The sequence below is a fragment of the Artibeus jamaicensis genome, unplaced genomic scaffold (assembly GCF_021234435.1).
Source record: "Artibeus jamaicensis isolate MK-2021 breed Jamaican fruit bat unplaced genomic scaffold, CSHL_Jam_final contig_548, whole genome shotgun sequence".
Taxonomy (NCBI): Eukaryota; Metazoa; Chordata; class Mammalia; order Chiroptera; family Phyllostomidae; genus Artibeus; species Artibeus jamaicensis.
Genome location: NW_026521883.1, coordinates 3417571 through 3432335, shown reverse-complemented (window position 1 = coordinate 3432335; position 14765 = coordinate 3417571). Strand labels below are relative to the sequence as shown.

Here is a 14765-nt window from a genome sequence, read left to right as displayed (position 1 = left end):
ATAGAAATCTACTCTAGAAGTAAGAAGATGATTGTTTGCTCTGCTTCTCTTGCAGCTAGAGGAGGCCATCCAGTAATAGTCCTGACTTAACTGCCAGCTGGCGGATGAAAGGCTGGTAGTTTCTGGGAGATCTTTCACATTGGTTATTAAAGGGAATAATTGAATTTTTCACCATTCTTGCTGCCTTAAATATGGATGTGGTGTTTTATGTTCAGACAGCAACCTTCTGAGCATGAGGTGACAACTGTGAGAACAAAAACATGGCAAAGCAAAAAGACAGGAAGGAGATGAGTGTCTGAGGCAGTGAGTAAATGCCTACCTCCAGACTTCTTTTTTTTTTTAAGATTTTATTTTATTTATTTTTAGACAGGAAAAAGGAGGGAGAAAGAAAGGGAGAGAAACATCAATGTGTGGTTGCCTCTTGCATGCCCCCCACTGAAAACCCAGCCCACAACCCAGGCTTACGCCCTAGACCAAGAATCGAACCGGTGGCTCTTTAATTCACAGGAGAGCACTCAATCCACTGAGCCACACCAGCTAGGGCCAGACTTCTTATTAGGTGAGAAAATCCTCTATTGGCTTAAACCACTGTTCCATGAAACAGTACTCAATCCTAATTGATACTTTGCTAAATCCTTTCTCTATGTATAATACACACATCTGACCATCATATGTTCCTAAGACCCTCTGGTGGAGCTCCCTTGCCTTTAGGGTAAAATTTAAGCTGCCCAGCAGTGCTATAAAGGCCTTGATGGTTGGCCTCTGTCATTTCCTCCTCACACCTTCAGCAGTACTGAACTGTATACAGTTCCCCATCTACACAAGTAATTTGACTCCAGTGTTTCTTGGTTTCTGCTGTTCCTTGCCTGAAACCCCAGGCCCAGCTCCTGATGATCCTTCATTCTCATCAGTATTCGTTTCAGACAGCACATCACTGCAGCAGCCTCCCTGAGTCCTGGCAGAGAACATCTCCTCTGAGCAGCTGTAACACCTGAGCACAGCCCCATCTTAGCTTCTCACCAAATACATGGACATGGTCTTCTTACATTGGTCCCTCCAACTGGTTAAAAGGCCTCAGGGGTAGTTTCCATGCAATGGCACACTTTTGTCATCTCTTTTCTTATGCACCCTTATCTACTCAGTATCTCCGTTTCAGACTTTTTTCACCAGAAGCCCAAGCATAGGAAGAGACAGGCCTTGATAGTCTCACATTACTACAAAAATGTAAACCAACCCTTGAGTGCAGAACTGTGTCTTTTTCATTCCAAATCTCATGGGTCTAGTACAGTATCTGGCACAGCCTTCTGGGCTCTATAATCAACCGTTGTTGATTTGAATTAGGGAAAGTGTTATAAAGAAATTTTTTATATCGCCTGTACTTTGTCCTAAAAAATTCACTTCCTGTTTCTTCACTTAGTAGTTATGTTCTGGATTGTTTCTGGAAAAGTAAAAATTCAAAGGTGTGACTTTTATGTTGGTAGACAAGATACCTTCGCTCTTAATTACAGTTGAAGGAGTTATTGCTAATAGCATTCTTTTCCTCCAGAAAGAATGGTGTAGACAGGCCAGTACTGCTCTCTGTTCTCTTCTGACCACTATGCAAGCACAGGCTGGACCACCGAGTTAGCACTTAATTATATAACATCAGCCTCCATTGTCTTCACAATGTTATATAATTAAGTGCTGACTTGTCTTCACAGTGGAGGCTGAGTGGGGAGAGAAGACTCTCCCCACTCAGATTCTAAGTTCCTCAGAGGTTCCACTTTTCACTTCCTTTAAGACTCCCACAGCTATCTAACACAATGTTGAATAAATAAAGGCTGGTCGACTTCAGTTGAATTGAATGAATGCCCAAGAGTGACCTCAGTGTGTGCTGTCTCCATTGGGTAGTGACTGTGGCTGTGTTTCCACAGGCTGTTGTCCTTGGCTTCATCTGTACTTTTTTTCCTAGACATCCTGTGTTTCTTACCCAATTAAGTCACCTTGTTTCTGTTGCATGTAACCTGCTGGCCACTGTCACTTTCTCTAGAAGTTAGTGCATAAATCAGAACAATACTAATAAAGCCAACAATAATAATAGCAAACTTTAATTGAACTTTTATAATGTTCTAGTTAAGAATAGCCCTGGCTGGTGTGGCTCAGTGGATTGAATGCCAGTTTGCAAAGCAAAGGGTGGCCAGTTCGATTCCCAGTCTAGGGCACATTCCTGGGCTGTGGGCCAGGTCACCAATAGGGGACTTGTGAGACGCAAGCACATATTGATGTTTCTCTCCTTCTCTTTCTCCCTCCCTCCTCCTCTCTAAAAATAAATATATAAAATCTTTTAAAAAAAGAATTGTATGTGCTTTATTTCATTAATCTATTGAACATGTCCAGATTGTAGATAAAGAAGCTCAGCTGAGAGAGATAAAGCAACTGGTCAAGAATTCAGGCAATCTGACGCCAGGACCCAGGCTTTAACCTCCTAAGACTGTGGATCTGATTCTCTGGTGGACCAGTCACTTTGTTCAGTGACCTGGTTGTAAGCGGTGCCTCTAATTCTGCAAGCCTGCATAGCTTATTAGTTCTAATGTTCCCTATCATTCATAAAGTTGGAATCATATTATCTTTTTTGAGCACCATCTCATGTATGCTTGAGAATTGTAAATGTCTAAACTTGGTAGAGAAAACATGACCCTTAAGGAGTTTGTGATCTAGATTTGGAGATAATAATAGCTATAGTTTATTGAGCATTTATTATGCAGCAGACACCATAATATATTATTTATAATCCCTGCAACAATACTACAAGATAAGGAAAATGAGAGTCTGAGAATTTAACTGACACGTTCGGGCTACAACAGCTATTAGTAGTCGAGCTAGGATCCGATGGCCCCAAGGGCCATATCAAACACAAACAGAGTTGTGCTTCCTGCATCTGTTGACAGGAACTTGGTCCTTACGCCATCCAGAATGACTGTGAGCACCAAAATGAGCCAGTAAGCTCTCAAGCATGAACATCAGAAATAACAAACAACCACACATAAATAAAGAAAAGACCGAAATGTGAAGGCTACAGAATCTCCTCCGTATTGTTGATTTCATTAATATATTGATACATCCCTAAGCAGTAGACTGTCCAAATCAGACACTACTCACATCTGTCTGTGTTATAAAATGACTATCAAGATTAGCATGGTTAAGAACAAGCTCTCAAATTCTAAATGATGTAAAGTGGGCTATGGAGTTACGTCTCATGGCTGCCCCGGCTCTCTTTTTTTCTTAACAGATACATGGAACCTGATAAAGACATTCCATGAATTGGCTAGGGTATGTTTCCAAGGCCAGTATGATACATTTCCACGGCACAGTTTTATTAGCAAAACGCTGGAGCAAACCTCAGAAACAGCTCCAACTCTGGACAAGCCCTAAGACAGGTGACAGCCAGTGGAATCAGTGAAAGGACCAAGCTAGCATGGACTTTAAATAAGTATCTCTAATAGGTCACCTCAACTGGACTTTAATTTTTCAGCTAGCTTATGTTGGCAAGGACCTTTGGGATGTGGTCTTACTGAAGATGCTCTGCCGCTGTGGTCCTCGATCATAGCTACCCATCAGAATCACCGAGGAAATGTTGATCTCTTAAAGACCAATGAAAACAGAACCCCTGGGATCAGACTCAGGTATCAGTATATCTGAAAGTTTTCAAGAGGATTCAAAATATAGCCAAGGTTAAAAGCCACTGCTCTACAGACACCTTCTAAATAGCTTATGCTAGCAGTCACTTGGACCTAAGAAAATCCTGTTTATAAGTGACTGACTGTTTGAACCTACTTTCAGTATTTTTCTCAAGATAAAATAGTCTCTTCTAGAGATTATGGTCCAGAGCAATAAGTTTTAAACAAATCCTTTAAAAGTCTAAGCAGATTCAATATACTTTTGAAGCAAAAGAAAATGATCTTACTATCTCCATGGCCACTTCCGTGAGGAAGTAGAAGGATTGCTGGCCTGGGAAAGAATAAAAAAGTAATGCTTCTAAATTTCCCAACAGCAGGTCAGCTCTGTTAGTGGACATCTCTGGCCTCCAGAGCTTTCTTTGATGAGTCACACTGAATATTACTGTGCCAGGTATCAGGCAGAGAATTTAATCAGGAATTAATCAAAATCCAGCCCTTGGCAATAATTTCCTAGACACAGCTGATGTTTGAAAAACAGCCTATTGGACATGCTGTCTATAGTCTATCCCTGCATTAAGCTATATCATCAGAGATACACGTACTTAGATTATTTTATCTGACTGCCTCCAAAAAAATTCCTTGACTGAATTAACATTTAATCTTATGCTCTCAACTTTTATAGAAGGTCTTTATGAGATATGTCAACTTGATATACATTTTATTATCTTTCTATAAAACAATAGTCAAATATTATCTATTTTAATGTGTTTTCTCATATAAGCTTACAAGAAAAATGGCCCTGAAAATTTGGGGCCATGAAGAAGTGTCCCTAGTCCAACTGGGGCGTGTCTTTTAATAGATACCAAGAAACTGTACAACTCCACACAGATCAGTTGGCTCCAGCCACAGGGCCCAAGAGTTAAATTTAGAGCTCATTTCACTTTAGAAAAGCATTTTAATTAGATATCAAATCTTCAAGTCCATTGTGCTGAGCACTGAAGGTGTCACTTTTTACACCTACCCAGTCCCCCTCCTGCCTCCCTTTGCTATTCAATTACATCATTTCCCCAGACAGTCAAGCTGGAAACCCCAGTCGCCTCTATTTGACTTCCCGCTTTCCCATCTCATTGACACAGGACAAATGCCACAGACCGTAAGGACACAGAGATCCACATCTTTGTCTGTCTCATATATGCCCCTGGCCCCTTGTGCAATACCTGACACATGGCAGATATTTGATAAACATTTACTTCCTTATCCCCCAGTCTCTTTAGTCTTTTGGCTCCTTCCCATCCTCCCTGCCATCGCTCTTACCACCTTTCCTTTGTATTGAATGACACTCTAATCTGTCCTCATCCGTATATTCCAGTCTATCCGAGTTCAACTGATGCTCAGTAAGTTTTTCAAAATACTTGAACATGCTCTTTTCTTGCTCAAATCCTTCCTTGATCCAGCATTCAAGGTGAGTGAGTATTTGCTATTATTCTTATATATGCTTCAAATAATAACTGTGAGTGAAGAGAAATGGGATGATAAGCCAGACCATGGCAGCTGTGGAGGAGACACTGATGAGAACTAAGAACAGGATCAGGATGGGGACAGGGCCTACATACATTTTAGGTTGTGGGAATGAAAGAGGTTATATGTACATGAAAGCAGGTTAAAATGGTAAAGTGCTACGGACAGGTATGTTTTGTTTGTCAGTAATAGATGTTCATGAAGATAACCGAGTCACAAAGAAAAGTGTAGTCTTTCAGCATGTCAGAAGGATGACTATCTCATTTTAGAAAAACCTCTGTTATAGGTTTTCTTCATAATTTCACTAGCTTATAACAATCCTTACATTTGCAGGGGTGTTGTGGTTTACAATGCATGATTCCTCATACAGCTTATTCCAATACCCTGGGAGAGTCACCCAGCTAGCAAGAGACAGTAGGTGCCACATGCAATTTGCACTGTGGGATTTTTTTCGTGGGAACATTCTTTATCTTAGCGTTATCCTGAACTAAAACCCTGGACTCTGGCGGTCACGTCTGGCACCTTAGTCACTCCACCACAGCTGTCCCTTCTCCCCAGCACCATCCACCCTATACTATATGTAGCAGTAGCAGCAGCTGCGGTAGGGGTGGTAATGTATAAAATTTATCAAATGTTTCATGATAGAGACAAGCATGCATTATTTCATTAAATCTTTATAGCAACTCTTTGAGGTGAACAATATTGGGTTGGCCAAAAAAGTTCATTTGGTTTTTTCCCCATAAGATGGCTCTAATAACACTTAGTTGTCTTTAACATCATTCAAAAAATTATGGTAGATGGTATTGTGACAGCTGTCATATCAGCATGCATTTTTTAAAAAACTTATCAAAATTGGTGAATTTTTGTGTAGCCATTTTAATATTGAAGATGGAAGAAAATATGCAACATTTTTAGCATATTATGCTTTATTCAAGAAAAATAAAAATGCAACTGAAATGCAAAAAAAAAATTTGTGTGGTGTATGGAGAAGGTGCTGTGACTGATCAGACATGCCAAAAGTGGTTTGCAAAGTTTCATGCTGGAGACTTCTTGCTGGATGATGCTCCAAGGTTGGGTAGACCAGTTCAAGTGGATAGCGATCAAATTAAGACATTAACTGAGAGCAATCAGTGTTACACTACACAGGAGATAGCCAACATACTCAAAATATCCAAATCAATAAAGTTAGTGAACATGAAAAATATGTCTTATTTTACAGAAAAAAAAACTATACAGACTTTTTGGCCAACCCAATATTATTTCTGATAATATTATCATCACCTGTTGAACTGAGGCCCAGAGAAAGATATTCAGCTAAGGATACACAGGTACCAATTACTGAGAGTGATATTCAAACATGGCAGGCTGACCCAAAAACCTAAGTATTTAGCAACAGCCCCATCTTTCTAAATTGTCCTCCTTAATAGTGTCATTTGTCTGCTTGCCACTTCTTTAATTTTTATTCTGTATACTGAATGAGCAGCGTACTGATAAACAGGTGAGTTTAATGATTCAGGAAGAATCCTGAGCATTGTGTGTACTGGAGCTCCATTACTAATTTAATCTAGTTGGGTTTCATACATTCCCCACCCCCTTATTTTGAAGGGGCCTGAGAAAACCTATAATTTAATCCCCTGGCTTTAGTGTGACAAACCCGGACTCAGAAAGATTCATTCGGTCACAGCACCGGCACTGAGTCTCCAAGTTCCCAGGCTTCGGATTATGGAACCACAGCTCTAGCCTTTTCCATCCTAAGTCACGCCGGGGGTAAACAGAAACAAGGAGAGGAAGCACCCTCTCTCAGATCAGTTCAAAGCACCAGTGACACACTCTGCCCTGAGCTTTTTGGCTGTTATCTCTTCAAAGACAAAGAATATAGAAAGGGCTTAGTTTGTCCTTATTCACTTACTTAGATGTGGCAGCCTTATCTTGAGAGTTTGGGTTGCAAAGACCTTTTAGCCCCTACATGAAGCATCTAGCAGCTGCAGTAAACAACAACAGACAGAATCAAATAAGCATCAAGTTAGCTCCCCGATGTTATTTTTGACAGGGGGAAAGGGTATCCTATCAAAGAAGGGAAAGAAAATGATAGACAGGCAATGGTGGAGCTTCCTTCAGTTTAGATTGTTGGGCATGCTGTTATGTGACACGGTCACTTCATTGAGAACATCTGGTACATCAGAATTATTCCTTAGGGCGCCACTTTACAGACTTATTTACACAAAACAAGCTGTTTCAGCCTCTTCTATTTACAAACTCAAATTTGGTGAGCCTGGCTCATCAGTAACCCCTGTGAACAGGGCAGGCGTCATTTCTGAGCTGAACTAGAAAACAGACCTGACCAAGAAAAGCTGACTTCCAGCTTCAGGTCCCAGATTTTGTCGTGTTATTTTCTCCTTCTCCTCCTCTTTCTTTCTCCTGTTTTTTTTTTAAATTGCCCCTTCATAAGACAAACTTCAAGAATAAAATATAATTGGAAATGCCACTTTTATTTGCCAAATACCATGCTAAGTGCTGAAGAGATTTTTCCCACGTAGCCCATCTAAGTTCACGTTTTGGAGCCCAAACTGCTCTGCAGAGAGAGGAGAAAGGAGAGGGAGCCTTGCTCCTCTGACCCTCAAGGGCCTTCTTTACTCAGGGTTTTATCAAAAGGAAGAGGAGCATAGGAATTTAAGACAACTGTGAACAAACATCTGATTGATGATCTGCAAACATTTTGCATCTGATTAATTGATAGGTAAGGAAAAGCAGCCCTCAGGTGTGAAGGGGGAGCTGCCTGATGTTAAAGCCTCCATGGGTATCATCCACAGTCTGTATAGTTCACTCACAAGTGACTGCGTATTGATCTCCACTTCAGACAGCTGGCATTTATATAGAGAGTGTATGAGTGCTGGCTCAGAACTCCCAGTCTTTCCACAAGTAGGAAGACTATCATGGTTAACTTATACTTGGCAACCACCTTTGTCTGTTTAAAAGCAGTTTCTTTTTCTTAATTCTACCCAGAAAATTATGGGATGCATCAGGGTTTCTGAAGAGATTTTATTTTAATAAAACATTAATTAAATCTTTTTTCCAATACTATTTTTTTAAACTTATTTCAAAATTTACACTCAGTGAAATTCACTTTTTTGGTGTACGAGTCTCTAAGTTTTGACAAATGCTTAGAGCTATGTAACAACCACCATAGTCAAGGCACAGAACAGTTCCTTCACCCTAAACCATTGCTTCCACTTTCTTCACCCCACCCCTGACCCCTGGGTACTGTTCATCTGTTCTCCAACTCTGGAGTTGGGCCTTTTCCAGAACGTCATATAAACTGATGCCTTTGAGATTCATCTATGTTGTATGTATCATGGTTTGTCCCTTTTCACTGCTGAGTCGTAGTGTTTTATGGGTGTACCAAAGTGTATTTATCCACTTACCAGATGAAGGACATTGAGCTGTTTCCAGATATTGAGGATTATGAATAAAGCAGCTACAAATATTCATGTACAGGTGTCTGTGTGGAAATAAGTTTTCTTGCTCTTGTTCTAGGAGTAGAAATGCTGCGTCATACGCTAAATGTATGTTTAACTTTATGAGAAACTGCCAAACTGTTTTCCCCAGTGGTTGTATCATTTTATTCCTACCAGCAGTATATAAACGATCTGGGTTTGACAGCAACGGTAATCATCATCATCATCATCATCATCATCAACATCATCATCTGGGTTTTCTGTGTCCTTTCCAGCATTGATGTTGCCAGTATTTTTTTACTTAAGTCATTATGATAGATGTGTTTTGGTATTTCATTGTGGGTTTCAATTTGTATTTTTCTAAGGATGGATTTTAATTTGTATTTCCCTAATTATTAATGGTGTTTAGCATCTTTTCATGTTTTTATTTGCCACCTATATATACAGATTTTTTAAACATCTTTATCTGATTTCAAACATGATATGTGCTTGTTATAAAATTAAAATGTTACAGAAATATGTTATATTGAATATAAAACTCACCTTCAATAATTTTGCTTTCCAGTTACAACTACCATTAACAGCTTAGTGTATATTCCTCCATATGTTTCCCATGTGCGTGCTAATATATGTAGTATTCAAACAAGTACAAAAATTGTAGCATTTTATACAAACTGAAAACTTGCTTTTATCACTTAATAATAGTTTTGGATAGACTTCCATGTCATCGTATTCAATTGTGTTTTATTCAATTATGTACCATATTTTAATAAAACAGAAATTTGGTCTTTAGATAAAAGGTCATATTTTGACAATTCCATATGTTTCAACATAATAGCAATTGTATTCCTAGCATTTGAGTAAAATTTTAAAGTTGTACAAACTCTCTGATGAAATTCTACATTGCACATTTCCCAGCTTTGAACTGATTATGTTGCAGCAGCAACAAGGACTATTTTACAAAAATGTGACCAGTTGAATGATGTGGAAATATGAAAAAAAGGTCCAATTCATTTCATGTTTATGTCTTAAGAAACTTGGAATGTGGGTATCTGCTGAGTCACAAGAAATAGCAAGACCAGGGTTTTTCTGCAACAAACTGATTCTGGATGTACTTTTAATTATTTCATTTCAAGCCAATTTCTTTCTGCATTAATGACTCCCACTAACTCATGATATTCTCATGGGGGTTAAATTATTATCAGTGCCCTTTTATTGATGATCTTGTCAAGTATATGCAGGCAAAAGGATATAAATAATTCATTTATTGTGACTTAACTTTATATCCATATGCTTGCTTAAAGTTAAGAAGATAAAGAAAAAATGTGCTGACAATATTGTTTTTCTTAAGTGGATAATTCTTTTGGACTTTTTAACCACAGATAGGTATATTTAATCTTAGAAGCACCATACAGAAATGGAGTAGAAACCAAGTAGAAATGGAAAAAGGAAATAGAGAATTTAGTGGGTATTTCCTCTCTCTCCTAAGAGTATTTAATCTTTTTGGTTTTCTAAGCAAATCTCTTGCAGCTGCTTAGTTCTCTGTTCGTGCCAAGGACCCTTTGTTTATACTAACTGCACCCAAAGAATTCTTCTTACACAAGTCGTACTACTTAAGCTCTTTTGCAAGTCTCAGACTTTATCACATCCCTGGGGAAACAGAGCCGTACTTTATTTCTCAACATTCCTTCTGGTCAAAGGAGAATGTAGAGGGTTTAATTCCTTAAGCATCCAGTCTTGATACTGCTTGTGATTTGCATGTATGAGAAAACTTTCATAAGCCTGCGGTTAGATGCATCTGCCATCTCCATGCAAAGTGAGTTTAGAGAGACAACCCTAAGGAGGAACCTGCGGCAACAGTTTAGTTCATCTGGATTCAGGTGGTTTTCTACCCTCATCTTAAAATCAAGGATGAGAAATCTGAGAAATAAAATGACTAGACCAAGTCCTCCTGGAGAAGATTTGTTCCAAATGTTCATCCATAAATTCACAACTTTTTAGTTCTATAAAAACTAAAGATTAAACAATTGTGTATCATTTTTTATTATCAAACTCCAAATTACACAGTAGCTGCACTAATTCTGGACTTTTAAATATTTTTCCTGAGAGTTCAGACTGTGAACAAAAAGAAGTTCCTTTTGTTCAGCTGTGTCTGTTCAACCCCAAAACTCAATATTATACAAACATTTGGGTCCTAAACATCATTCACTTAAATGGTCTCAGTTGGTGCCTATTCAACCATTTTGGAGATGAGATGGTCAAAGCTAAGAAGGGTCAAGGGGCACGTCCGAGATCACGCAGCTGTCCATTGCCTGAGAGTGAACTCGATCGAGACCCTTCGATTCCTCTATATTCTTTTCATTGTACCACAGTTGCTTTTCCCTAATTATCCAGGTTTAAAAAATTAAAAGCACAGCTAATCATTCTGTTGCTTGTTATCATCCAGAGGCAAGTGACAGATACCTTTTTTTGGCATTATATAGATAAAATTTCATCTATATCCAGTCTTACTTGGATAACATTACTTCACTCCAGCATCTTATTTGTTTCCCCAGTGCTTCCTGAAAGGTTCACCGTCTACAGGATTCACAGACTCAGGTCTAGTGTTAGGCCAACCACACCTCACTTGTGAGCTGTGTGGCATTCACCAAATAACTTCAACTCTCTGAGCGTCTCTTCCCTCTCTTTGTGAAATAAGGAAAACAACAGTAGTCTCCTCAAAATGGCTGTCGGGAAAATCAGGTGAGAAAATGCATGTGAAGCCTTCAGGCGGTTCTTGGCTACATCAAGTACCCAGCAGCAGTGCTCCGAGGAGGAACCCTACAAGAAGAATAAGTGTACGTGAATACAAAGAGTGGAAAGATCGTGGACCTTGCTACTCAATGGTGAGTGACACAAGTTCACCCCAGGCTCCAAAATGTATTTAATGACAACATAATACACAAAGTAAGCTACGTGTGCTGGAGGCAGCTGACTCCGGCAAGAGTGGAATTTGTGTGTTCTCAGCTCTGTGCGGTGAGGTCAAGTTGGTAGCTTGAAATCAGCACAAAGGGAATATTTATACTACAGTAAATTGGCGAACACTCTAAAGCAGTCTTCCCCTCCCCCCCTCCCCACAGAGAGCTGGTTATGAACATTCACCAACACACCGCTGATGGGGATCAGGCTTTCAAGTCAAACAAATCTAGGTTTGGATACAAACATAAACTCCGATGCTTGTTAGTGTGCCCTAGGTAAGCTCCTTGAGCTGTGAGTCTCCGGTTCCTTGTCCTTAAGATGGGGATAATGATACATCATTTAAAGACTGTTGAAAATATTGATGTAATGTATATGAAACACTTAGAGTAGGACCTGGGACCCAACCTCAAGTCGTAGCTGAAAGCGGTTGTTATTATTATTGTAAAAAGTTTGAAGTATTTTGAAACTCAGCAGGATCCTATATATTTCACTTATTTTTCATACTTATATATTAAACATGAGTGTGATTTTAGAGTGAATGTGTCAGCCTGGGATAGAAAAAAAAAACTTGTTTCATGGAAAATATTCTATATAAGTTCCTTTATTGCTTCTGTTTAAGAAAACTTTTAAACAGATATGAACATCTAAACAAAGACAGTTTTAAAGCCAAAAATCTAAGTGCTTGGAGTCTCCTCTGAGCATTTTTTTCAACAATATCGGGCCCCAAACCAGAACATGCTACAACCTTCATGAACCCATCCCACCCTGCCTCCACAGCTGGCCTCCCCCAGAGAAAAGAATTTGATACAATGCCAACAAGAAGATCTTCCTCTCCAGACTATCTTAGACTTTCATCCTTTTTTTTTTTAAAGGTAACTTAAAAACTTGGCATGTAAAATCCTTCGAAATATCCAAATGCATAGAGCTCAGAGAAAGAAATATCCAAAACCTAAAACTCTGTGGTCTGGAGGCCTGTGGAGAGGCCTTGGGCCTGAGGTCACCCTGCCATACTGTAAGAATGTACCAGACAGCCACAGAGCTGGACTCCCTGACCCTCCCAAGCCTCACCCTCATCATTAAGGGAGTAGCCTGGTCACTCTCCAATTGATGCTCTTGGCAGAGGCCCGCTGCAGTGGCTCAAGGCAGTCCATTTGGGAAGGTGGGTGAAGGGCCATTCACTAATTTTTTGCTCTGTTGCCAGGGCATGCAGGGGTGGGGCCTGAAAAGGAGAGCACAAACATGACATAAGTGCCCTGGTGGAGCCCCGGAAGCCACACCCTATAAGCTGGTGGAGGAAGAATATGGAAAAAATGGCTCCTTGCAGTCCTGCAATGTTCCTGGGAAGTTACATAGCTTCCTCTTTTTTTTAAGAGTAAAATACTTTTGTTAGATTTGATTTTTAACACTACAAAATAAAAGTAGGGAAAGTACAAAAGGGTTAATTAAAATTAATACCCAAGGCTCGGTGAAAAGTGAGACATAAATGTAGAAGCAAGATTTAAGGCTGTGTATTGGGGGTGAAGCTGGGGGAATGAGAGCTTTGTTTTAGGGCTAGTTTTCTGTGCTTCCAGTGGGTCTTCGACTCACAAAGGGGCCATGTGGCTTTCTTCTGTGCAACCTAGATAATCTAACACAATTCCTTTCATTTTCCTCGATAGCATCGTCTTCACATTTATACTTTTCTGCCTCCAAGGCCCCATCCTGGGTTGTAGAATAGGAATGTAGCTGTTAATTTGGATATGTTCATGAGATGCATTCTGCAATCCACATAGTGTGTCTCATTTCTTGTTCTTTCAATTTTGTGTAAGCATAAAAGAAGCCACACCGGAACTGCCTGTTGAATGCTGGCACATTATTTCTACCTTATGCTCATAAAATGCAACCTCCAATGACTTTCCCCCACTGCCATCACCCACAGCCTCACAGGCTTGCATACTTCATAGTGGCTCCCTTCTCTCTTCATCTGTTGGAAGTCTTCTGCTTGGACCAGCAGGTGCAGCCCCATGGGATAGAGCTTGCCACAGGTCCACTAGAGGGCCTCTGGTCATCTTTGCTCAGTTTCGTGTTGAAGGAGTTAAGAGTGATGATAAAATCACCTCTATCAGCCTCAGACTCAAGAATAGAACAGATAATTTCTGCCGTGACATCATCATGATTCCTACAGAATTTATAGAATGCCTCCAGGTAACACTTGCACAGTATTTCAATATTCAGTTCACCTGAGGTATTTTCAGACATGCAGTCTTGAAAGAATGGAGCTAAGGGCATTTCCACCAGGAAGACATTAAAGAGATCAGGAGGCTTCCCTGGAATGTTGACTGCTTTCATTTCCATGACTTGGCCCAGCAGGTGGCACTTCCCTAGAACTTCCTTCATGGAGACTTTCTGCAACATGCTGTTCATTGGTAGATTCAAGTTGTTGATCACGTAACTCCACGTCATGTAGGTGAAAAATGTACTTATGAACTCTAGGGAATGATTCTGGAAATTCTCGAATCCTCGGCACATCTTTTTCTTTGACGTCAACTTTGAGAACAGTACCACTTCCTCTTTATCTCCACCATCTGCCTCCTCCTTTTGGTAGATGGACTGGCAGGAGCACATGTGCGTTTATGCACTCTATAGCAGCGCAACGCCAGGATTTTTACATGGACAGCTGCCTCTGGATTCTTACACAGAATTTCCTTGGCACAACCCTGTCATGAGTTGTACCACTGTTGCCCCACTACTGTGGAATCCAAAAGACAGACAGGACCGTTGAATTGCACTTTGTTCCACTGACAGGACTCCAGACGGTAAAATCCTTTTTCTGAGATTGCACAGCTCATTGATTGGCTGTGTTTAGAGCTCAGATTTTTTTTTTACTTACTTACAAGTGCAATTTTCCCAGTCCACACAGTGACTGCAACTTTTCACCTCCAGGACCTTAAACTTTAACTCCCCTTCTCTGAACTGGCTTTCTGAATTCTATTTCTTCAGGCTAACCTTGAGCTAAATTCCCACACAGCAATACCCCTCCCCTTCCGTTTTCTATGAACACCAACCTCTTTCTGGATTCACTTCTCCTCACACAGAGGCTGGAGCCCCAAGGTTTGGCTTCATAGTTCTCCCAGACATATTGACTGTCTGGGTCTCTCCAGCCCTTGACTTTTTTCAATCTCAAGTTGCCTGGCTGAGC

General features: G+C 40.1%; 1 pseudogene; it reads right to left on the bottom strand.

Moving 5' to 3' along the window:
- Positions 1 to 13170: 13170 nt before the first annotated feature.
- On the bottom strand, positions 13171 to 14191 carry LOC119057020 (V-type proton ATPase subunit d 2-like; annotated as a pseudogene).
- Positions 14192 to 14765: the final 574 nt, after the last annotated feature.